We start from the raw sequence: 25,869 nt of genomic DNA, 5'->3' as shown, positions 1-25,869 counted from the left end.
GGGCGTTCGGGGCCCCAGCGGGGATGGACTGGGAGGAGGAGACCTTGACGGTGATTTGTAGTTGGGAGTCCCGGTAGAGGGTGATTTGGGTTATTAAGGATTGGGCTTCAGGTTGATCGGGCCTCAACACCTGGCTGGGAAAAGAGCAGTCCTCTTCCCTTATTTTTCCTCTTCCCCACCCCGCCCCCCTGCATGTTGCGGGAGGGGGGGGGGGGCTGGATCCTTCCCGGACAAGGCTTCCCCTTCCCCCCACCTCTTCACTAGTCTTGGTTGGGTTTGATAATCCAAGCCATAACCTCCCCAGTTTTCTTGGCAAAGCTATATGTTCACTGACATAGGTTTTTCGGTCTTTTTCCCTGGCTCATCCTCATCTAGGTTTCGCAAAAACCAGTGTCACTGAAGGACACTGATACTGTTTTAATATACATCCTCTTACTGTGATCTCCCTCTCTGGTGGTAACCACCAGAGGCATGTATGTGTTTGGTTCCTCATTTCTGCTGCTTTTCCTTTCCCAGTTTCCCTCCTTTCCCGGGGCACACAGTTTTACATTTATGAACTGAAAGAATTATTTCTGTGTCTCCTGGCTGGATAAGGTCATCACCAATTGCGCTTGTTTGTATGTGTGTTCTCTCGGTTTCCCTGTCTGTTCCTCCTTTTTTCCCTTTCCACATGCATAGTTTTATGATTCGAACTGAAGGAACAATTGCTGCGTCCCCTACCTAGAGAAGGACACGACCAATTAAACCAGAAAATGTAGCTGGAACCCTCAGGAAAAGGAAACCAATGTGGGATCATCTTCCTGTTCCTTTAGTTCTGTTTGCCTTTGAATTAGGAGACAACTTATAGATTATATTTCCTGTGGGTATCTTTTGTTCTGGTTCAGCTGGTTTTTTTTTAATGAAAATAAATTTTTGCTTTTTAGGAAACATTAGTTGTGATAGCTTTTTATTCAGTCTGTTAAGGTTGTGGCAGTTTTTTTTTCCCCAAGGACATTTTGGTATGTTGTTAAAATAGGAAAACTTCATTTGGTATCTGCTACTTAATGGTGACATCACTCAGTTCCTTTTTTCTCAAAGAAACAAAATTGGACTATAACATGCAGAATTTCTAAGCTTGTGGTTTTGTCTGATTGGTCTTCCACCTTTTCTAAGTAGAATTTTTTTGAATGATAATCCCTTTTGCCTTCATACATTTCTTGCCTATAGTTCATTGTTGGAAATAGGCTGCTTGTGCCCATCATGGAATTCTCCATTGCCCTTTGGATCTCTCACAACTTTGACTTATTAGATGTGGTGTTTTGAGATTTGAAACCATTTAGCATTGTTGATGATGAATTTTTGTGTTGGGGGGTATTTTGGGTTTATTGTAAAGACTATAAAGTTACTCTGCGGGGCGGCTAGGTGGCGCAGTGGATAAAGCACCAGCCTTGGATTCAGGAGTACCTGAGTTCAAATCCAGCCTCAGACACTTGACACTTACTAGCTGTGTGACCCTGGGCAAGTCACTTAACCCCCATTGCCCCGCAAAAAAAAAAAAAAGTTACTCTGCCATCCATTCTGGACTCAACTTATTTATTTTTTTTAATCAACTGTGCCTATTCCAGATATACATTATGATGAATGAATCCCACTGTACTCTGCCCTTGTCAGACCTCATCTGGAATATTGTGTTCAGTTCTGGGCACCATGGGTAAAGAAGGGCATTGTAAGCTGGAGAGTGAGCAAAGGAGGGTGATCCAAATGCTGAAGGAACTTTTTTTTAGTTCATGACAGATGAGGATCAATTGAAAGAACTAGGCATGTTTTGCCTGGAGAAAAGAAGATTCAAGAAGGCATATGGTCAAGTATTTGAGGGGCAGTCATGTGCTCTATTTGGCCCCAGACGAAAGAACTAGGAGCTGTGTGGGTAGAAGTTGTAGAGGCAGATTTCAGCTTGAGATTGTGAAAAATTTTCAGTGATTAGAGAGCTGTCCAGAAATGGAATGGGCTGCCTTGAGAGGTAGTAATTTCTCTCTCTTTGAAGGTCTTTAATCAAAGGTTTAAAAACTGACCACTTGTTGAGTATGTTTTAGTGGGGATTCTTTTAGACCAGGTGGCCATTGAGGGTTCTTCAACTCTCAAATTCTTTTATTCTGTAATTCTCAATTTTTTTCTTGGTGATCTCATTAGCTCACATGAGTTGGCCATCTTCTCTATGATTCTCAGATATATGTATCTAGTCACTTTCATCCTTTCCAGGCACACATCATGAAATGACTTCTGAATATATTGAACTGGATGTCTCATAGGTACCTCAAAATCAGCATGTCCAAAACAAACTCATTAATTCTCTACCTGTAAACCCTGTAAACTTATTTATCTCTTCTGGGCATGACTGTCCTTCTATATTCTATCTAGCTTTGTAACTGCAACCCTTCACTTTACATATCTTGCCAAATCTTGTCCATTCTGCCTCCACAGCATCTCTTATATCTACTTTCTTTTCTCCACTCAAACAACTCATCTTAGTTCAGGTCCTTATTACCTTTCATGTGGATTATTGCAATAGCCTCATACCTGGTCTCCTCTAATTTATTTTAATCCATCCTCCACACAGCTGTGAAATTGATTTTCCTAAAGCACAGGCCTGATCTTGTTACTTTCATACTCAATAAATAAACTTCAGTAGCTGGGCAGCTAGGTGGCACAGAGAATAAGAACGCCAGGCCTGCAGGTGGGAAGATGGGAGTTCAAATGTGGCCTCAGACACTATCTGTATGATTCTGAGCAAGTCATTTAACTATGCCTCAGTTTCCTCACCTGTAAGCTGTGCTGAAGAATGAAATGGCAAGCCCCTCCAGTATCTTTGCCAAGAAAACCCTAAATTTGGTCATGGAGAGTCATACATGACTGAACAACAGCAACATCAATACCAAGCTCCCTGTTACATCTTGGGTCAACTATAAATTCCTCTGTTTGGCATTTAAAGCCCTTCATAACATGGCCCCATCCTACCTTTGCAGCCTTCTTACACTAAACTCTCCTTTAAGTACACTGTATAATCCAGACAAACTGGCTTTCTGACTCTTTCATACGTGACCATCTGTGCCTTTGTGTTGGTTCTTCCTCACCTTTGCCTCTTATATCACTCACTTCCTTCAAAGGTCAGCTAAGGTGTCACTTTTTACATGAAGTCTTTCTTCTCCCCAAAATTATTTTGTATATACCTATATAGGTATGTGTAGTCTTCCCTTGCTAGGTTATAAGCTACTAGAAGGCAGGGATTGCTTTACTTTTCTGCCTTTGCATCCTTATTTCCTAGCATAGTGCCTGGCACATAGTAGGCATTATGATTGATTGAGGATATTGTATTTCATACTGTTTTAAACCTCCATTGACCTCACTAACGAGAGGGTTGTTGAACAGTTATCTCTATGGTTACATTTATCTGCATGATCTTAACATATGCATGAGATTCCTTGTTGGAAGAGAGCCTTTCAGGCTTCATTTTGCTTTACCAAATTAAATGCTTTTTTGTTTCTATCTAATAGTAAACACAGTAGGATGTTATATTCTTGTGCCACTTCTATGGAGAGAATTGAATGACTAAAGTTATGTTCTACTGCAGAAAATTTCTGACAGTTCATTTCCCCACATTTTTATCAATGCTACTCCAGATACACGTATAAGGTTTCATAGTTATAAAGATGTGGAAATAGGCATAAAGGTTTATAAGTACAGATGTCCTCTTGATTCCTTTTTTCAGGTAATGTCATTGTCTGTAATTACCAATTTTCTTTTCATTCCCTATTTTTTCCTTGATGAAATATCATATAAAATAAGCTATTGACATAGCAAGAAAACCTCCAAGCCCACTGGGCAAATCCTCTATGGAGAATCTATAGAAGAACATAGAAAAAAATATCTTGAAATCAGGTTTTTTGAAAGGATTATGATGTGTGTATTAGCTAGAGAGTAACCAAATTGGTTAATGATCTCTGATCCTATTGAGGGTGGTGGTGATGATAATAAAAAATCTAGAATTTGTAATCAGGCTTCTTTTTTCTTATTTCTAGATAACTTTTGTTTCGTATCACCATCATTTCTGATTACTTTCTTCCCCATTTCCTACCCATCTAACCTACCTTCATAGCAAAAACTAAAAAAGAGAAAAAAAGTCAGTTCAGCAAAACCAGCCAGTATGTCAACCATGTCTGACAGTGTACATAATATTCTATACTAAGCTTTGCTTGCCTCAGCAAAGAAAGGTTGAGAGGTAAATTTTCTTTTTAAAATTTCCTTTTTATTATTAACTTTTAAAAATGTTCATTTTACTATTAAAAGAACAGAAAAAAAGAGGAGTGCATATGAATCCATCATCTTCCGTTACATTTTAAAGGTGTTTATTCAGTTTAATACAGTAGTAACAAAACTGTCCTATTTGTCACCACTTCTGAACTTCCTTTTGCTCTCTTCTGTTTATTTTATTTTATTTTTTTGCTGAGCAACGGGGGTTAAGTGACTTGCCCAGGGTCACACAGCTAGTAAGTGCCAAGTGTCCGAGGCCGCATTTGAACTCAGGTCTTCCTGAATCCAGGGCCAGTGCTCTTTCCACTGCACCACCTAGCTGCCCCGTTTATTTTTTTAATGCTTAATTGATCTATTTTTTTTCTTGTATCACTGTCACTATCCAACTACTTTCTCTGATAATTCTTCCCACCCCCAAATAGTTCTTTCTTGTCACAAATTAGTATAGTTAAATAGAAGAAGTTGACAGTAGTCATGTCTGAATATGTATGTCTCATTTGGGACCTTATTCATCTCTGTTCAAATGTGGGAGGCAAGTTTTATCATAAATATTTTGAAGACATAATTGGTCATTCCCCAAATGACAGACATTGGTTGTTTTCCATTTCTTTGCTATAACAAAAGGTGCTAATATAAATATTTGAGTTTATATGGGTCTTTTCCCTGTCTTTGAACTCTCTGAGGGGTGTACCAAGTAATGATATTGCTAGTTCAAAGGATACACACAGTTTAGTGACTTTTGGGGTTTAATTCCAAACTGCTTTTCAGAATGTTTGGACCCACTTATAAATCTGTCTTCAGTGCTTTAGTATGCCCATTTTCCCATGATCCCTCCAAAATTTTCCTTTTTTTATATCATCTTTGCCAATTTGAAGGGTATGAATTGCAACCTCAGAGATGTTTGAAATTGGAAGATCTTTTTCTCAACTCATATTCACAATTGTTTATCATAATGATATGATCTTCAGTTTTGTTTTATTTATGTCCTTCCCATTTACATTTCATATGTCATTTTCCTGGTTCTTTTACCTCACTCTGTATCACTTTATATGTTTAACCATGCTTTTCTGAATTCTCTATATTTGTTTTTTCTTACCATAGCCATTGCATTCATGCATCCACGGTTTGTTTGGCCATTGCCCAATTAGTGAGCAACTACTTAGTTTCTCATTTTTTGTTAACATTAAAAAGTACTTCAGTGAATATTTTGGCATACATGCTATATTTCTGTTCTTTTTGCGTAATTACAAATTGCATTTGTAATTACTTGTAGCCTAATTACAGATTTTTTTTCATAATTACAAATTGTTTTCCAGAATAGTTGGACAAGGTCATAGCTCCACTAACAAATTAGTATGCTTGTCTTTCACAGCCCCTCTGCCATTGACTATTTCCATCTTTGCCAGTTTGTTGGGTGTGAGGTTAAAACTTCAGTTATTTTGATTTGCATTTTTATTGTTAGTGATTTGAATCTATAAAGTTATTAATAGTTTGCTTTTTTTTTGAGAACTATGTGTTCATAACTTTTGTTTGTCCATTGGAGGCTAGCTCTTGGTCTTATATATTTCTGTTGTTTCTCTCTTTACTGGGAATGTGACATGCTTATCAGAATTAAGCAGAGATTGGTTTCCCAGTTGATAGATTGTTGTCTTATACTGTCTCCATTGTTTGCTTTTTAATTTTACGTAATCAAAATAATCTTTCGTCTTTTGTGATCCCTTTTCTTTACAAAATATATCTAAGGGGGTGGAAATAATGGGTTCTTATCTATGAGCGGTGAATGTCTTAATATCCTTGAGAAGACAAGGAAACTAAGGCACAAAGATAAGTAAGTGATTCAGCTAAGAATAGAAGAATCTGGATTCTTGGATTTGAAAGCTGGTGCTCTTAATATTGAAGTATGGAAAAGTTATTTTGTTAGAATGTTTTTGTTTTTAGATCAATTTGCTACTAAAACTTAAACTATTGTTTTTGGGGTTTTTTTGACATGCTTATTGATGTGAAAGGAAAAGAGTTAAAATTTTTTTTCCTGTTTTCTCTTTATTTTGCTTTAAAGACTTTATGAGGGTATGTGTGTGTGTGTGGGGGGACAGGTTTCCTTATGAATAACAATCTTGGATTATACTGAGAGATTATTTTTATTTAAAGTTTTGAGTTCAAAATTCTATCCCTCTTTCCTCTCTCCCCTCCCTGAGGCAGTAAGCAATCAGATATAGATTATATATGAGACACTGAATTTTTGTGACTAGTTTGGATAATAAGTTAGTGGTATTAAAATTTCCTACAACTTCTCCCAAAAGCACCACTTTTTGTGGCTGGCTCTAGTAAGAGATATCTCTAATTTGATAAATGCTTGTGGCAACATGTATTTATCATTTCTAATTAATCTTTATTTTATTATTATTTTTTTAAGTGAGGTAATTGGGGTTAAGTGACCTGCCCAGGGTCACATAGCTAGTAAGTGTTAAAGTGTCTGAGGCTGGATTTGAACTAAGGTACTCCTGACTCCAGGGCCAGTGCTCTATCCACTGTGCCACTTAGCTGCCCCTCTAATTATTCTTTATGAGAATTGTGGAGGTATGTAGTACTTTCAAAAACACTTATTCTAACTAGATGAGAGAGGAAATTAGCAAATGTTCAGAATGCTCAGGGTTTGTGAATTGGTCAATTAGAAAACTTTTATTTAGCACTTAATAGATGTTGGGCACTATGCTAAGTGCTGGGGACATGAAGAAAAAGTGAAGATAATTTTTATCCTCAAGGAGCTGACATTCTAAAGCTGGAGACAACATGAATATAGATAGGTGTATAGTAGATACATACATATAATAACAAATAACTTTTAAGAGAAAAAGGCCCTGGGGCAGCTAGGTGGAGCAGTGGATAAAGTACTGGCCCTGGATTCAGAAGGACCTAAGTTCAAATCCCACCTCGGACACGTGACACTTACTAGCTGTGTGACTTTGGGCAAATCACTTAACCCTCATTGCCGGCAAAAGGAAAAGAGAGAGAGAGACAGAGACAGAATTGGGTAGAATTTGAGCTGAAGTCTTGAAGGAAGTCAGAGGTTTTGAGACTAAAGTGAGGAGGATGAGGGAGAGCATTCCAGGCACGGGGGACATCCAAGGGCAAAGGCCTGGACATGGAGTGTCTTGTTTGAAGAACAGCAAGTAGGTCATGATGACTGTACTGTGGAGGGGAGTTAGATGTAAAGATTGGAAAGATAGGAAGAGGTCAAATAGAATTTATATTTGAGGAGCAGCTAGGTGGTGCAGTGGATTCAGGAGGACCTGAGTTCAAATCCGGCTTCAGACACTTGACATTTACTAGCTGTGTGACCCTGGGCAAGTCACTTAACCCCAATTGCCTCACCAAAAAAAAAAAAAAGAAAAATTTCTATTTGAGCTTAGAGATGATAGGAAGGCACTGCAGTTTATTGAGTTAGGAGGATGACACAGTCAGACCAATGATTTAAGAAAATCACTTTTAGTAGCTATGTAGAGGATGAATTGGAATTGGAAAGAGATTTAAGGCAGGGAGTCTGCACTGTAGGAGGCAATCGTGACAATATAGGAAAGAGAAGCAATGAGAGCTTGAACTTAGGATAAGGGCTATGTGAATGGAGAAAAGGTGATGCATTTGACAGATGTAGAGATAGACATAACAAAATATGGCATGCGATTGGATGTGGAGGGAATGAGAAAGAGAAGTGAACACTAAAGGTTGTTTGTTACTGAGGCTGTGGACCTGGGTGACTAGAAACTTAGCAGTGTGCTGGCTAGTATTAGGGAAGTTTTTAGGGGAAAAAATAATGTTTGCGTTTGAGATGCCCAAGGGGCAATGAGTTCAAAATATCTAGTAGGCCATTTGTGAACAAGGAGAGAGACCCTAGAGGTCTGGGTTTACAGATCTGGGAATAATATGCATAATGATGATAATTGAAGCCATGTGAGTTAATGACATAGCTAAGTAGAATCAATTAGAGAGGAAGAGAAAAGAGGACCTGGGACAGTCCTTATAACATACTGACAGTTTGGGGGTGTGACACGTGATGATACAACAAAGGAGATGCAGAGGAAGTATTCATATAAGAACCACCAAGAAAGAGCAGTGACACAAAAATTCAAGAGAGAATATTGTAAATGACAGGGACTGGTCATGAATATTGTAGGGGCCAAATTTTAATTGAGGAGTGTTAGTTAGGCAGCTCGTGGCAATATTGGGGCAAGGAAGGAGATTAACAGCCTCTTTCAAAAACAGAACAGGGATTATTAACAAGAATGAACTTAAAAACACAAGTTAAGTTTAGTAGAATTAAGGGAAAGGAAAAAAAATGGAATGGGGGAATGAAAACAATACAACTTGAATCATCACTGCCCAGGGCTCAGCAGAACACACTGCTGCATCCTGTGTCTTTCCGGCTCTAAGCCAGAATGTCAAAACTCCTCCCTTCTCCTTACCAGCAACCCCTGGGCTCCCAGGAAACAGGGTAGACAGACACACACACACAGCCTCAAGCTAATTGGCCGGCAGCCCTGATTGACAGAATTAACAAGCCACTCTACAACTGCCAGCTCCCCTTCAGCTGGAGGTCACCTGACTGCCCTCATCCAGCTTCCAGTCATGGAGGGGCTGCCCTCATTATAATTTGGCCCATGTAGGCTTGCAGATGCTTGCCAGAGCGAGGTCAGGGCGCACAGGGTTTCTAATTTTAGGCAAAGATGGGCTCATAAATACCTCAAATCACAATTAATTCTTTACAGTATCAAATGCTTCATGAGGATTGAGAAAAGGCCATCATTAGTTATGGAATTTATGAGATTGTTAGTGAGTTTGGAGAGAGCAGTTTAAGTTGAATTATGATACTGGAAGCTAGATTTCGGAGTTAAGAAGAGAGTGAATAGAGACAAAGTGGAGGCACTAAGGGTAGATGGCCTTTCCAAGAAATTGAGTTCAAAAGGGGAAAAGAGCTGTAGAATAGTAGCAGCCTAGCATGGTAGGATATAGTGAGTTTTTAAAAGATAAGGAAGACTTGGCCAGATACTTCGTATTGTGCAATAGAGTATTAACTAATAGTAACAAAATTAGTTTCCATAAAATCTGCTTGTCATTCTTTGAAATTTTTTTTTTTTGCAAATTGGCAGATATGTAGTAATTTCTATTTTCTTGGTATTTATCACTAAAATTGCTTATATAACTTTGTGTAAAGGCGTTCTTTCCTAAAATGCCTGAATTTTATCTCTATTGACAACTGGAATACCACTGAAGAGTAAGAACCATTTCCGATGTTATTCATTGCTTACAGAGGTTCTTAAATATTTTGTGGATGGGAGGTTGTAAGAGATAGATGAATAATTTTAATCTACTTTTTAAAAGTTATTGAAACTTGTTAATTATCTGAAACAGAGAAAGTATGGCTTATGTCCTATTTCTCTACCAGGTCTTCCCTTATTTCCCTAGTTCCTTTGAAATCCTGTTACTTTTGTTGCTGGGACCTCTGATTTGGTCTTCTGTCTGTCAGACCTTGTATTCTTCTTTTCCATCTCTTTTTACATACACATTTACACACTACATATGCACACATACATGTATGTGTGTGTATATATGTACATATATATGTGTGTGTATATATGTTGTGTGTGTTGTCTGTTTTCCCTTAACTAGGTTATAAAATATTAAGGGCAAAGTTATTATTGTTTTTGTTGTTCAGTAGTTTTTAGGCCTGACTCTTTGCCACCCCATTTGGAGTTTTCTTGGCAGAGATACTCGAGTAGTTTGCCATTTTCTTCCTTCCTTTCTTCCTTCCCTCTTTCCTTCCTTTCTTTCTTCCTTTCTTTTTTGGTTTTCCATTTTCTTCTCTAGCTCAGATGAAAAAAAAACACACTGAGGCAAACAGAGTTAAGTGACTTGCCCAAGGTCACACAGCTAGTAAAGCTTCTGAGGCCAGATTTGAACTCAGGTCTTCCTGACTCCAGAACCAACTCTTTATCCACTTTCTATAAGTTTTTAAAATCTCTATAAATCAATCAATCAATAAGCATTTGTTAAGTACCTACTATGTACCGTGCACTAAATAGCTTATCCCCTATTTAGCACTTAAATGTCTCTTGATGTTGTTCAGGATGTGTTTAAAAATAGTGAGAATTATTACCATGTGGTTTGTGGAATCCATTATATTAATGCCTTGTGTAATATAGGAACCATTATTGCAGAATAGAGGAGGCCTGCCAGGATGCATGGCAGAAAGTTGGAGGCAGACTTAGGGAAAGCCACTTTATAAAAAACTTAGGTTTCTTTTTGGCCCTGAAACTTAAACTTATACCCCTAGCAGAAATAAATCCTAGATTTTTTGGGGGAGGGGGGGCCAGGGCAATGGGGGTTAAGTGACTTGCCCAGGGTCACACAACTAGTAAGTGTCAAGTGTCTGAAGCTAGATTTGAACTCAGGTCCTCCTGAATCCAGGGCTGGTGCTTTATCTTCTACTGTAACACCTAGCTGTGCGCCCCCCCCCCCCAATTATTTTTTAACAAGATCTTGCTTATACATACTATTAAGATTGAGGTCATTCCATAAAAATAGATTTTCACAGAAAAAAAGAGAAGTTCCCAATTTATCCTAAAAATATTATTGAAAAACATATTCTATTCTCTTTGACAACTGGACAGTAAAAAATTTGCCACTTTTATGCCTGATACTGTCTTAGAAATAGTAGGTAATAATTATGTATTAATAATTATCGTGTATCATATTATACATACAAACCCAATTAAGCTATATGTACAAATACATCTCTATATATCCCCATATATACACACAAATACATATGTGTCGCAAAGCATATATACACATGTATTTATGTCATATATTTTTTTTTCAAAGGCAGCATGAATTAATGAATAAAGCCCTGCCTCTGATACAAAACTGACTTTATATCATTGGGCAAATCATATAACTTCTCATGTGCCTCATCAACTCATAAATTGCAGAGAAGGGGCCAATCGGGATTGGTAGAGGAAGTTGTGGGGTTTTTTGTTTTGTTTTTGTTTGCTAGAAATCACAATTTGCTTATTTTTTTTAACGGTATAGGAGGCAGTGGGTGAGCAGTATGGCATAATGGCTAGCAAATGGACTTCAAAGTCAGGATGACTTATATTCAAGTCCAGACTGATACATAATGACTTTATGACTTTTGCCAAGTCACTTTATGTTGCAGTATTCTAGGCAACTCCCAAGGCTCTAAGTTGCAGAGGGAGTGTTTATCTGCTGTAGGAGTTTCCTTATCTGAAACTTGGCTCTGCCAATGAAATCATAGGTCCAGTTCCTCCCCCTCCCCATATGTATGTGTGTATAATATATGTGTGTCTTATATACATAAGTGTAGGGATATATTATATATGTGTGTATATATATGCATGTGTATGTATGTATATGTGTGTATCTACATCTCTCTCTCTCTCTCTCTCTCTCTCTCTCTAGGTTGTGTAGTGGATAGAGCACTGGGTCTGTAGTCAGGAAGGCTCAATATTTTGAGTTCAAATCTGGCCTTAGACACTGACTAGCTATATAACCCTGAGCAAATCCCTTCACCCTGGTTGCCTCAGTTTTCTCATCTGTAAAATGAGCTGGAGAAGGAAATGGCACACCACTTCAGTATCTTTCCCAAGAAAACCTCAATGGGGGTCACCAAGAGTTAGGCACAACTGCAAGGACTGAACAGCAACAACATCATGTGTGCGTGTACATGAACACACACAACACATGCAAATACACATACATATACATATATACACACTATATAGTTGTACCAACAAATCTAGTATATATACAGTAAATGCTATAAATAAAATTTTTCAGATTTTGGTAAAATTTGTCATACTGTGAAGAAGATGGTGAGATGTATATGTACAAAGCGATAATTCAGTTGGATGGATTCAGAACAGGGGGCATGATTGCACTCAAAGAGGAGCTGCTATTGTTTCCTAGTCAGTGTGACAGGAGGCCTCTAGTGGAGTACTCCTGGGATCTGTGCTTGACCTGGTGCTGTTTAATATTTTTCTTATTGACTTAGATGAAGACATAGATGGCATGCTCATCAAATTTGCAGATGACATGAAGCCTGGAGGGACAGCTGACACACTGGATTACAGAGTCAGGATCCAAAAAAAGATCTTGATGTGCCATAACACTGAACTGACTGTAATAAGAGGAAATTCATTAGGCATAAACGCAAAGTCTTGAAGAAAAAAAAAAGCTAACTTCTAAGTACAAGATGGGAGAGGTCTGCTTTGACAACAGTTTTTCTATAAAAAATCTTGGGGGTTTAGTAGACTACAAACCACTGACTCAGCAGTATGCTATTCTCCTCCCCATCCTCCCCCCAAAGCTAAGGAATTAATGAAATGAACAAACATTTAAGTGCTTATTTTATCCTAGTCAGTTTGCTACTTAAATCCTGGAATACAGTGAGATAATTCCTACCCTTAGGTAACATGTAATAGGAATTTCTGTTCTAATTGGAAGACATCATACAGATAAGGGAGTCATAGTGTATCATTTGGGAGGCTGGTTTGACATACCCTATCCAGAAGCGCTGGTATTATTGATCATTTGTTCTGCCTGGTACTAGAGAGGTGGAAAACCAAGATTGGGGTAAGCAGGGATATGCTTACACCTCTAAGGAAGAGATGGCAAGATGGCCCTGGTGGATAACTGGTTGTATATGAAGCATGCTGTGGTCTGTGACAGGTTAGATCTAGGGGGCTAATTTTGCTCTCATTTGTCACTGGAGACAGCTATGCCAGAGGGTAGAAGTTTCAAAGCCTAAATGGATTAACAATTCTAGGAATCTAGGAGATCCAACTTGAAAGGCATCATTCCTGGTGGACAAAATAGTGGCTACAGCAGAGCAGATGGCAAAGATTTGCCCACATATGTCAGTGGACATTATCTGCTTTGGGGCAAGTTAGATATATTTGGCTTTGGGCTTTTGCATGTACTCTTCTCTCTCTTTTTTTGGCATGTATTGTTTAATCAAGACAGCTCAGCTCTAGGGTAGGGGTTCCATACCTGAAGGTTTTTAAATATAGCAAAGGGCAGCTGGGTAGTGCAGTGGATAGAGCACTGCAACTGAAATCAGAAAGACCTAAGCTCAGATTTGACTTTAAACATACCAGTTGTGACCTTGGGCAAGACACTTAACCTTGGCTTACCTCAGTTTCTTCATCTGTAAAATGGAGATACTAATAGCATCTACCTCCCATGATTGTGATGAGGATAAAATGAGGTAATATTTGTAAAAAAACACTTTGCAAACCATAAGGCATTGTGTAAATGCTAGCTTTTTATTGTTGTTGTTACTAACACTGCCTCAGACTTTGGGCAAATAAGTCACTTAACCCCTCAACCTCATTTGTTAAATGGGCAGGGGTGGGGGGTGGATTTGATGACCTCTAAAGTATCTTCCAGCTTTAAATCCACGAGTCTATGATTACTTTGATTTTGAGCTACCTAAAGAGAGGGGGAGCAAGGAATAAGGAGGTGATAGTCCTACTGTAGTTTGCCTTCATCAGATATCGTCTGGAATTTTGTATTCAATTCTGGGATCCATAGTGTAAGAGTAAACTGATAAACTGGATAGTGGCCAGAGGATATTAAGATTGATTGAAATAACTGGACATGGTTGGCTTGGAGAAGACTTTCGGAGAACATGATAGGCTATCTTCAAGTATTTGACGATATGTCATGTGGAAAAGACGTTAGACTTGTTCTGTTTGTCCTTTTATGGCAGAACCAGGAGCAACTGGTGGAAGTTGTAAAGTTGTCCTTTGTTCTCAGAGAGCCAGTGACATCAGGAAGGTGATATCTTGACTTGCAAGTGAATTGAATTTGAGTGAGATAGAGCTGTGCAAAGTCATCAGCCTTAAGCTCTCCTCCAGTTTAGAGTCCAGTGGCAAGAAACATCAGGATGATTGGTGATGGCTCCTGATGCAGTGGGAGACCTTGACCTTTTTAAGCTAAGGTCTCTCCCAGGTTTCAGTTGGTTGGAGGCAACACCCATTCAGAAATTAAAGGCTAGGTGAGAATGGAGACCAAACATGGCCTAGTTTGCTTAAGAGTTTTGTAAAGAGGCCAATTTAGGATAAATGTTAGGGAAAACTTCCTGACAATTAGAGCTATCCAAAAATGGAATGGTCTGACTAGAAATTTCCCTGCCTCCCTCCTTCACCACTTTTAGAGTTCTTTAGGCTCAGGCTAGATAACTACTTGTCAGGTATATAGAGTTGTATGGTTTGCAAAGGACTTTACAAACAGTTCATTTGATCCTCACCACAACACTGTGAAGTGGGTACTATTCTTATCCTTGTTTTATACAGGTGATCAAACTGAGACTAATTTTATGAAAACTTTTTTTAAACATAGTATTTTATTCCATGCCCCACCCCCCCATTACATGCCAAGACAATTTTTAGCATTCTTTTTCCTTTTTTGGGGGGGTGGGGAATGAGGGTTAAGTGACTTGCCTAGGGTCACAAAGCTAGTAAGTGTCAAAGTATCTGAGGCCAGATTTGAACTCAGGTTCTCCTGAATACAGGGCTGGTGCTTTAACCACTGCACCACCTAACTGCCCCTTTAGCATTCATTTTTACAAGATTTTGAGTTCCCTATTTTTCTCCCTTCTTCCCTCCCCTTCCCCCTCCTAAAATGGTAGGAGATTTGATATAAGTTATACATGTGCTATCAATGTTAGTCACAGTTGTGAAAGAAGAAACATAGGGGTATCCCTAGGTGGTGGCACAGTGGATAAAGCAGGAGGACCTGAGTTCAAATTTAGCCTCAGACATTTGACACTTACTAGCTCTGTGACCCTGGGCAAGTCACTTAACCCCCATTGCCCCATAAAAACAAACAACAAAAAAAGAAAGAAGAAACATATCAAAAGAAAACACACACACACACACACACACACACACACACACACACACAAATGAAAAAAGTATGCTTGGATCTGTATTCAGAGTCCATCCATTCCTTATCTGGATGTGGATGGCATTTTCCTTCGTGAGTCCTTTGTACTTGTCTTGGATCTTTGTGTTGCTGAGACTCAGTTTTCAAGTGACTTGCTCATAATCACACTACTACTAATAAGTGCCTGGGAGTAAAGTTTGAACATATGATTCTGTTTACTGTGTCATGCTGCCTTATAGGGGATATTTAAAGACAGTAACATTCTCCATCCTCTGTTAAAGATAAGTGATTTTAGCTTTTTTAAAAAAATTCTTTTTTTTGTTTTGTGGGGCAATTGGAGTTAAGTGACTTGCCTAGGGTCACACAGCTAGTAAGTGTCAAGTGTCTGAGGCTGGATTTGAACTCAGGTCCTCCTGAATCCAGGGTGGGTGCTCTATCCACTGAGCCATCTAGCTGCCCCCTTAAAATTTTTTTCTTTTAGTAGTAGTGATAGATTTGTTCTGATCCATCTATTTTCTCTTCTCTTTCTTTCCAAGTCTCTCTTGCATTTAGTTCATATTTTGTTTAGTTACAAACACAACAACTGGCATATAAAGAAATTAGGCACTGAGTGATGCCCCCTGGTTTCATTGTCTCCAGGCTTTAACTAAGCTAACTGGTCAGAGACTGATTTGTAGTAGTAGATATGACATTTGATTGTTATGTTAAAATAAAAGCTAGTTACTTTTTTGTGAACATTAAGTGAATTACCTTTTTAAAAAAAACCAAAACTATACATTCACTCAGAACTCTTGACCAGAGTTGTGAAACACCAGACCTGGGGGCCACATTCTTCCCATAATATTTGCAGTGCCAGATTAAAATGTAATTGGGAAATATTTAACAAAATAAACAAAAATACAATTGAACCTAGATAATATGTAGTTTTCTAAGATAGTATGCAATCATAGGGATCCCTATTTACCTGAAACCACTGGTTTAGACTTAAAAAAAAACACACATTGAAAATATCATCAACTTGTTATATGTAAACAATCCTAAAAGGACTTTCATAAAGATAAGTAGTTCCTTTGTGCTCCTCACAGTAATGACTTGCTCATTTTTATCCACATATTTTGTAAAATATAAGCGAGCCATTTTTCTTTTAAACTAAATACATGGTTGTCAAAAATAAAATTGCTATTCATAAAACATTATTGAAAACCTAGATCTGGGGAAACCAGGTGGCACAGTAGAAAGAGTACCTGCCTTGGAGTCAAGAGGACCCGAGTTCAAATTTGGCCTTAGAAACTTGACACTAGCTGTGTGACCCTGGGCAAGTCACTTAATCCTGATTGCCTTGCAAAAGAAAAACTCAAAACCTGGAGCTGCCTTTGGCTTAACTAGATTGTTACTTGATTTTGTATAAAATATGTAAATAGAGGCAGCTTAGTGTGTTCTGAGTAGAGAGCAATACTCAGAGACAGTCAGGTCTCATTCAGGTCCGACCTCTGAGATATACTGGCATAGTCACCCTGAATAAGTCTCTTGCAGAGCTCTGGACAACTCTTGTAAAACTTTAGTTTGCAGGTAAGGTGCTGCCTAGTGTTGGTAGGGAGAATTTTCTCATTTGGAAATTTCCCGTATCAAATGCAACCACAGGGTCAGTTCCTATCACTATCCCTGTATAGCTTTCATATCTTTTATTAAAAAATGATACTGGGGGCAGTTAGGTGGCGTAGTGGATAGAGCACCGGCCCTGGATTCAGGAGTACCTGAGTTCAAATCTGGCCTCAGACACATGACATTTACTAGCTGTGTGACCCTGGGTAAGTCACTTAACCCCAATTGCCTCACTAAAAAAAAAAATGATACTGCTTTCATTAAACATTTTAAGTAAGGTAGATAAAGGAACATAGTGTATTCAGTTATTTGTCAAACCTTGCTTTTTCTAACTCCACAATCTCCCTCAACCCTGATACTTTTTTGGTACTTACATAGCCATTGTTTTAATTCAGGCCATCATCACCTCTCACCTTAGAATAGCCATTTAGTTGTCTCCCTGCCTGAAGTCTATCCCAGTATTAATCCATCTCTCACACAGCTACAGAAGTGATTTTCCTTAAGTACACCTGATATTTCACTCCCCCACTCAGTAATGTCTGGTGGCTTCCTTTTACCTATAGGATAAAATATAAACTTTTGCCTTTTAAAACCCTTCCCAGGGCAGCTGGGTGGCGCAGTGGATAAAGTACCGGCCCTGGAGTCAGGAGTACCTGAGTTCAAATCTGGCCTCAGACACTTCCTTAACACTTACTAGCTGTGTGACCCTGGGCAAGTCACTTAACCCCAATTGCCTCACTTAAAAAACAAACAAACAAACAAAAAAAACAACCCTTCCCAACCTAAGCCTTTTATTATTATTCCTTGTACTTTCTAGTCCAGTTAAATTTGACTTCTCTTTTCATTATACATGATCCTCCATTTCTGGTCTGCATGCTTTTATCCTGACCACCCACCTACCATGCCTGGAATGAACTCCCTCGTTACTTTCACCTCATAGAATCCTTCACAGCCTTCAAAACTCAGCTCAGTGCCTTCTTCTCTACTTAGCCTTTTCTTCTAACACTCCATTGCTGGTGTTCTCTGCCCAGCTACATTGTATGTAGATGTATATACTTATGTAACCCTATTTTAAATAGCCTCTCCCATAGATACTATGGATATTACTGAATCTTTGAGCAGAAATAGAATGTTGGGTAGTTACAGTTAAACTGTCTTTCTGAACATAGTTTGGAAGAAACTCCATATGACACAATTAAAACTAAAGCAGGGAGGTGAGGGGGAGGGGGGGTCAGAGCCAAGATGGTGGAGGAAAAGTAGTGACTTGCCTGAGCTCTCCCCCCAACTCCTCCAAATACCTGTAAATAACGCCATATGACAGTTCCTTGGAGCAGCAGGACCTACAAAAGGACAAGGTGAAATACATTTCCAGCCAAAGAAAACTTAGAAGGTTGGCAGGAAAGGTCCATTGTACCTGGGTGAGAGTGGAGCACAGCCATGCCAGCACAGACCAGGCCCTAGCAAACCAGGAGAAGGCTTTGGGAGTCACTGAATCTGCAGCAGAAGTAACTGCTTCTGGGTTTCTCAGCTCAAATACAGTAAGGGGGTCAAACAAGTGGTCAGGAGATTACAGGGGTCTCTTTGCTAGCACTGAGGAAGGACTCTGTTGCTTTGCCCATACTCGGTTCTAGATTGCAGTCCTGGATGAGGGGGAAGTCCCTGGGTGAGGAGGAGCATTAGCACACTAGACCATATAGCCACAGTGGAGTGAGGGCTCTTATCATAATTCCAAAGCAGAAAAGAGTGCTTATGGTTGCTCACAGACTAGAGCACAGCCTAGGAAAGTAGTAAACACACCTTTCCTTAGATCACATCACGTTGGAAGAACTGAAAACTTAAGGTCCCTAGAAGTATATCTGAAAACAGCTGCAGAAAACCCCCGAAGCTTGGAACAGGGTGACCTCCACCCCAGAAGCAGAGCCCTACTTTAACAAAGAGTTCAAAGTCAAGAAATATGGCAAAGAATTGGAAATCGAGGGAATGCCCATCAACTGGGGAATGGCTAAACAAGTTGTGGTATATGAATGTAATGGAATACTATTGTGCTGTAAGAAATGATAAGCAGATGGATTTCAGAAAAGCCTGGAAAGACTTACATGAATTGATATTGAGTGAAGTGAGCAGAACCAGGAGAACATTGTACACAGTAACAGCAACATTGTATGATGATCAACTGTGATAGACTTGGCTCTTCTTTGTTGTTTATTCTTTCTTGTATTTTTCCCTTTTTTTCTGATTATTCTCTTACAATATGACTAATGTGGAAATATCTCAAATATGATTGTAATATATAACATATCGGATTGCTTGCTGGCTTCAGGAGGGGGGGAGGGAAAGGAGGGTGGGAGAAATATTTGGAACTCAAAAAAATATCTTTACATGTAATTGGAAAACATTTAAATAACAATTTAAAATAATGAAAGTTAAGAAATAGGCTGCAAAAATGACCCAACAACAGAAAAAAGATTTTTACCATAGAAAGTTACTGTGGTGACAAGGAAGATCAAAGCATACCCTCAGAAGAAGATAACAAAGTCAAAGCTCCTACGTCCAAAGCCTCCAAGAAAAATACGAATTGGTCTCAGGCCATGGAAGAGCTCAAAAAGGATTTTGAAAATCAAGAAAGGTAGAGGAAAAATTGGGAAAAGAAATGAGAGTGATACAAGAAAATTATGAAAAAAGAGTCAACAGCTTGGTAAAGGAGACACAAAAATTCACCGAAGGAAAAAAACTCCTTAAAAAATAGAATTGGCCAAATGGAAAAGGAAGTACAAAAGCTCAGTGAAGTAAATAATTCCTTAAAAATTAGAATTGAGCAAATGGAAACTTATGATTTTATGAGAAATCTAGAAACAATAAAACAAAACCAAAAGAATGAAAAAAATAGAGGATAGTGTGAAATATCTCACTGGAAAAATAACCGACCTGGAAAATAGATCTAGTAGAGATAATTTGAAAATTATTGGACTACCTGAAAGCCATGATCAAAAAAAGCCTAGACATAATCTTTCAAAAATGCCCTGATATTCTAGAACCAAAGGGTAAAATAGAAAGTGAAAGAAATCTACCAATCACCTCTTGAAAGAGATCCCAAAATGAAAACTCCCAGGAATATTATACGCAAATTCCAAATTTCAAAGAGAAAATATTGCAAGCAGCCAGAAAGAAAACAATTGAAGTATCGTTAGCCAAAGTCAGTATAACACAGGTTTTAGCAGCTTCTATATTACAGGATCAGAGGCTTGGAACATGATATTCTGGAGGGTAAGGGAACTGGGATTACAACACCAAGACTCACCTAATCAGCAAAATTGAATATAATCCTTCAGGGCAAAAAAAAAAAATGAGCGTTCAATGAAAGCAAGAACATTCAGGCATTCTTGATGAAAAGACCAGAGGTGAATAGAATATTTGACATTCAAATACAAGACTCCAGAGAAACATAAAAAGGTAAATAGGGAAGGAAATCACAAGGGATTTAATAAGGTTAACTTTTTACATTCCTACAAGGAAAGACGATAGTTGTAACTCATAAGAACTTTCTTATTATTAGGGCAGTTGGAAGGAGTAAATATAGACAGAGGGCACAGGAGTGAGTTGACTATGAAGGGATGATATCTAAAAAAATTAATTTAAGGCGTGAGAGAGTAATGCACTGGGAGAAAGGGCAAGGGAGAGAAGGGGGTAAAGCTTTTAAAGGGAAGGGAAGATGGGGCAGGTGAGGGGGAGTGAGTGAATCTTACTCTTACCAGAATTGGCTCAAAGAGGGAATAACATACACACTCAGTTGGATATAGAAATCTATTTCACCCTGCAGGAAAGTAGGAGGAGAAGGGATTGGGTGGGGGGGGGGGATGATAGAAGGGAAGGCAGATTGGGGAAGGGGACAGTCAGAAGCAAAACACTTTTAAGGAGGGACAGGGTGAAAGGAGAGAATAGAATAAATGGCAGGGAGGATGGAGAGAAATACAGTTAGCAATAGTAATTGTAAAAAAAAAAAAAATGAAGCAAGTTTCTCCGCATAGAAGAAATTCCCCAATTTCTAAATGACCAAAATATATTAACAGTTTTCAGACGAAGTAATCAAAGCAATCTATAGCCATGTGGGAAAAATACTTTAACTCACTGTTGATCACAGAGATACAAATCAAAACAATTCTGGGATATTACTTCATACCTATTGGATTGGCTAATAGGACAGAAGAAGAAAATGACAAATATTGGAGGGGATGTGGGGGAAATGAGACATTAATGTACTGTTGTTGGCGTTGTAAACTGAGTTATCCATTCTGTAGAGCAATTTGGAACTATGCCCAAAGGGCTATAAAACCATGTATACTCTTTGACCTAGTAATACCACTACTAGATCTGTATCCAAAAAGAGATGATTCAAAACAAAACAAAACCAAAAACTGAAAAGGAAAAGGACAAATATATTTATAGTAACTCTTTTCTGAAAAAAATTGGAAATTGAGGGGATGCCTATCAATTGGGGAATGACTGAACAAATTGTAGTATGTGATTATGATGGAATACTATTGTGCTGTAAGAAATGATGAGCAGGATGCTCTCAGAAAAACCTAGAAAGACTTCCATGAGCTGATACAAAGTGAAATGTGCAGTGTACAAAGTAACAGCAATATTGTAAGATGATTAGCTGTGAATGACTTGGCTATTCTCAGCAATACAGTGGTCCAAGAGAAATGTTGTCCATCCCCAGAGAAAGAACTGATGGTGTCTGAATACAGATAGAAGCATAATTCTTTTTTTACTTTTTTTTTTTTTTTAGATTTTTTTGTCTATGTTTATTTTTTACAACATTACTAATCTGGAAATGTTTTGCATGACTACACATGTAAAACTATATTGAAATGTTTTCTCACGGGGGGTGGGAGGAGGGAGGAAGAGGGAGAATTTGGAACTCAAAAGTTTGAAAAATGAATGTTAAAAGTTGTTTTTACATGTAATGGGGGGGGGAAATAAAATACTAAAGAAAAAAAGAACTAAGAGAACTTCTTCCCTGAGAGACTGAATGAACTGTCAAAGAATCTGAAAAGATGATTTAAGAGAACTGAATAAAGTAAATAAAGGAACATTGACTCCCATCCTGAAAAGGGCTGAATGGTCCGATTATGGTTCTGGTGTTTCCATAGTTGTGAAGTCAGCAGTTGCAGATGATGGTTAGTGGCTGTGGATTTTTCTCACAACTGATACATTGTTGAATTAGTTAAATGTCTCTGTATTATTTGTTATGATGATAAATTGTATATTCAGAAAACATGGATGTTTATCTAAACCTGTGATACCAGTGATTGATACTAAAATATGAAACTTTATGGCAAAAGAGGTTACTTTGTTTCTTCATTTAAAAAAAAATAACTGGCAGTGGGTCCTCAGATCTAATTAACTAATTAGAAAGCTTGTACCCATTGATTGCATTAGAATCCAGGATGAGAATTAATAAGGAAATGTCAGTAACAGTTAGGGGTAAGGGTTGGAATGTCTGCCATCTAGTGTAGTACAACACAGCCCACTGGCTGACCTCACCTAAGCTATACTTAGGTGTGCATATGTTGTCTTTTATATAGGCTCAAGAGCATTTTTGGTTTTTACAACCCATGGTGCTTGGCACATAGTGGACAATAAATACTTTCCAATTACAAAACAGTTAATAAGTGATGGAGTCATAGTGAAAGGAATTATTTCTGCACAGAACTTTCTTATTTTTAATTTTTAAGTTCCAAATTCTCTCCTCCTACCCCTCTTCCACTTTTTACAAATGATGAAATACCATACTCATTATACATATGAAATCACACCAAACATTTCTGCATTAACTATTACTATTTATTTTTAGGTACTCAAATATAGCTATTAATTTTTGACTAAAGAAATTGTATAAAATAAAAGATGAGACAAACATTGTTTGCATCTATTGAAGTTTCATTGACATGGGAGAGGCAAGGAATGTCTGGTTAAGAAAAGCTTTCTAAATTGTTAGACTGTCTTACTGAACAATGTCATTCTAGTTATTCTCTGTGTAGAGAAATGATTTTACAAAATGCCATTTAGTTGTCTAGCTGATTGTAGTTTTTAAATTGTGTGAAATGGAGGTAGGTCTTATAATAATTCTTACCTAATACAATTCACTTAATATTTCTTCTTAAACTATAAAAAATACCAGTTGTTTTGTTTGTTTTGGTCACTTCATACCCTGGAGACCTCTCTTTTTCTTATTTTACTTCTTTCATGCTCTTTGACTACTTTAAGATTCTGAAGGGACACACATTTCTTTCTCTGTTACTAAATTGTTAACATACACTGCCTTCTAGTTGCTCAAATAAATTTACCTTTCTAGATTCTCTCGATTTTGTTGTTTGTATTTCATAGTTCTTACTTGGCTTTGGTCTTTTCACCAAAACTCCTTGAAAGTCCTCTATTCCACTAAAGGTCCATTCTTTCCCCCCATAATATTATATTAAGTTTTTCAGAAAAACTTAATCTTGATTGGAAGCCTAATCTTTTGCCTTTCGGGATATTGTATTCCAAGATCTGCTGTATCTCTCTGATTCTAACTATAACACCTTGGTATTAGAATTACTGCTTTCTGGATTCTTAGAGTATTTTTTCTTTGACTTGAGAGCTTTGGATTTTGGTTGGGACATTCCTGAAACTTTTTTTTTTTTTAAGTTTCCTTTCAGGAGGTGATTGGTAGGGTCATTGATTTCTGTTTGGTCTATTTTAGTTTTCAGAGTGGGGAATATTTACTGCTTTCTTTTTTCTAACTCTTTCCTGCATAACATTTCTTTTTTATCTTTTTCTTCATTTCTTCAATGAATGTATTGCTTGCAGTATAGAGTTACCCTTAAAAGCCAAATAGCAAAATTTTTTATTTAATCCTTAGAGGTGATAGGGAGTCATTGGAGTTAATTGAATAAGAGGGTGACATGGGAAATGAAGCTTTATAAAGATCACTGACAGCTGAGTGGAGGATAGACTGGAATGGGGAGAGATGAGGCAGGAGGACCAACCAGTAGTATTGGCATGAGGTGATGAGGGCCTGTGCCATAGTAGTGGCAGCATCAGAAGAGAAAAAACAACATATACAAGAAAAATTTTGAAGGTACAAATGGCAGGATTTGGCAAGTGATTGGATATAGGGGGTATGAGAGAGGAGTCTAGGATGACACCTAAGTTGTAAGCCCTAGTAATTTGGAGAATGGTGATACCCTCCCTTAAAGAAGTTAGGAAGAGGGCAGATTTTTGTTTTGTTTGTTTGTTTGCGGGGCAGTGAGGGTTAAAGTGACTTGCCCAGGGTCATACAGCTCATAAGTATCAAGTGTCTGAGGTCACATTTGAACTCAGATCCTCCTGAATCCAGGGCTGTGCTCTATCCACTGCGCCACCTAGCTGCCTGAGCTACAATAATTTTTAATACTACTCAGTATTTTTAAAATTTTACTCATCTGTCTATCTTGGGTTTCTGAGTGAACTTTGTTTCTAGATATGTTTTTTTCCTATTGCTATTTATTTATTTCCTATTTTTCCAAGTTTTTTTTTTCTATTAAGGGTTTTTGTCTGACTTGTGCAGTTCTGGGGAGGAAGAAGTCAGTGTAGTTTCTGACTGGATTTCTTGATCATTTTTTGGTGTGGTGCAAATCAATCAAACGTTTATTAAGTGTCTTCTGTATGCCATATACTGTGCTAATCACTGGGGATACAAAAAAAGCAAAATATAGTCCTTACCCTTAAGGAATTTATAAATTTCAGGTTTTTGCTATATTAAGTAAGTATATGGGTGGTCTGTCTTTCATTCATGCAGCCATCTTGGCTAACTTTTTTTTTTTGCGGGGCAATGAGGGTTAAGTGACTTGCCCAGGGTCACACAGCTAATGTCAAGTGTTTGAGACTGTATTTGAACTTGGGTCCTCCTGAATCCAGGGCGGTGCTTTATCCACTGCACCACCTAGCTGTCCCCCGACTTGGCTAACTTTATATATCATCTATCTATCTATCTATCTATCTATCTATCTATCTATCTATCTATCTATCTATCTATCTATCTATCTATCTATCTATCCATTTATTTATTTGTTTGTTTGTTTTGGTTTTTGCGGGGGGGGGGGCTATGAGGGTTAAGTGACTTGCCCAGGGTCACACAGCTAGTAAGTGTCAAGTGTCCGAGTCCGAATTTGAACTCAGGTCCTCCTGATCCAGGGCCGGTGCTTAATCCACTGTGCCACCTAGCTGCCCCCTTGGCTAATTTTTTTTTGGGGGGGGTCTTGGATAACCTTTAAGGAAAGGTTAATGTAAGCTTTTAAAGGAAGTTTTGTTCCATTGAATTTGAATTACTTTTAATCATTATTGACACCTTAACAAGCACATAAGTATGAAGAAAATTAGACATGGATATTAAGTTTTGCCTAGGCTTGTCAGAGGTAAAAGTAGGGCCCGCAGCCTCCTTAGCCATCATTGAGATTAAACAATGCAAGTGAAGGGTAGAAAGAGTAGGAAAAATAAAATGAATAGGAAGAGTGAGGAGAAAGAAAGACGAAAAAGAAAGGTTGGGATATTTTCACCCAAATTGCCTTAGTTGCCATTCAGTCAGTATCAACTGTGTCCTTGGTTTTCTGATTTTGGACTAGAGAGACCTGGATATGAAAGCTAAAACTCTTTCACAAGTAACATATCATATAACCACCAATAGATTTTTTTTCTATGAAAATAATTATATTTTGTGGTGTGTATGTGTTGAACTTTATTGAAATACTAAATTCATCATACAGCAGTAATTGGGGAAGAATTAATAACTATTATTAAAGGCTATTAGAATTGATTTTATAAGATGGACAGTTTTCAGTACATTAAACTAGAAAAGAACCAGTTGATAGGCAAAAGAATCTTAGCAACAAATACTTGTGATGAAGATCTGATATCAAAGGTATATCGAGAACTAATAAAAATTTATAAATTAAAAAAACAATCTTCAATGTGTTCAGTGGTGATAGGATAGAA

General features: G+C 38.0%; 1 protein-coding gene across 5 annotated transcripts in view; it reads left to right on the top strand.

The window, feature by feature from the left end:
* The window catches only part of ITSN1 (intersectin 1), a 300,395-nt gene that overhangs the window by 786 nt on the left and 273,740 nt on the right, over window positions 1–25,869 (top strand). The window lies entirely within an intron of this gene.

Source organism: Dromiciops gliroides, chromosome 3, assembly GCF_019393635.1.
Source record: "Dromiciops gliroides isolate mDroGli1 chromosome 3, mDroGli1.pri, whole genome shotgun sequence".
NCBI classification, from domain to species: domain Eukaryota; kingdom Metazoa; phylum Chordata; class Mammalia; order Microbiotheria; family Microbiotheriidae; genus Dromiciops; species Dromiciops gliroides.
Note: the sequence above shows the minus strand (reverse complement) of the source record. Positions and strands in the feature narration are given on the sequence as shown.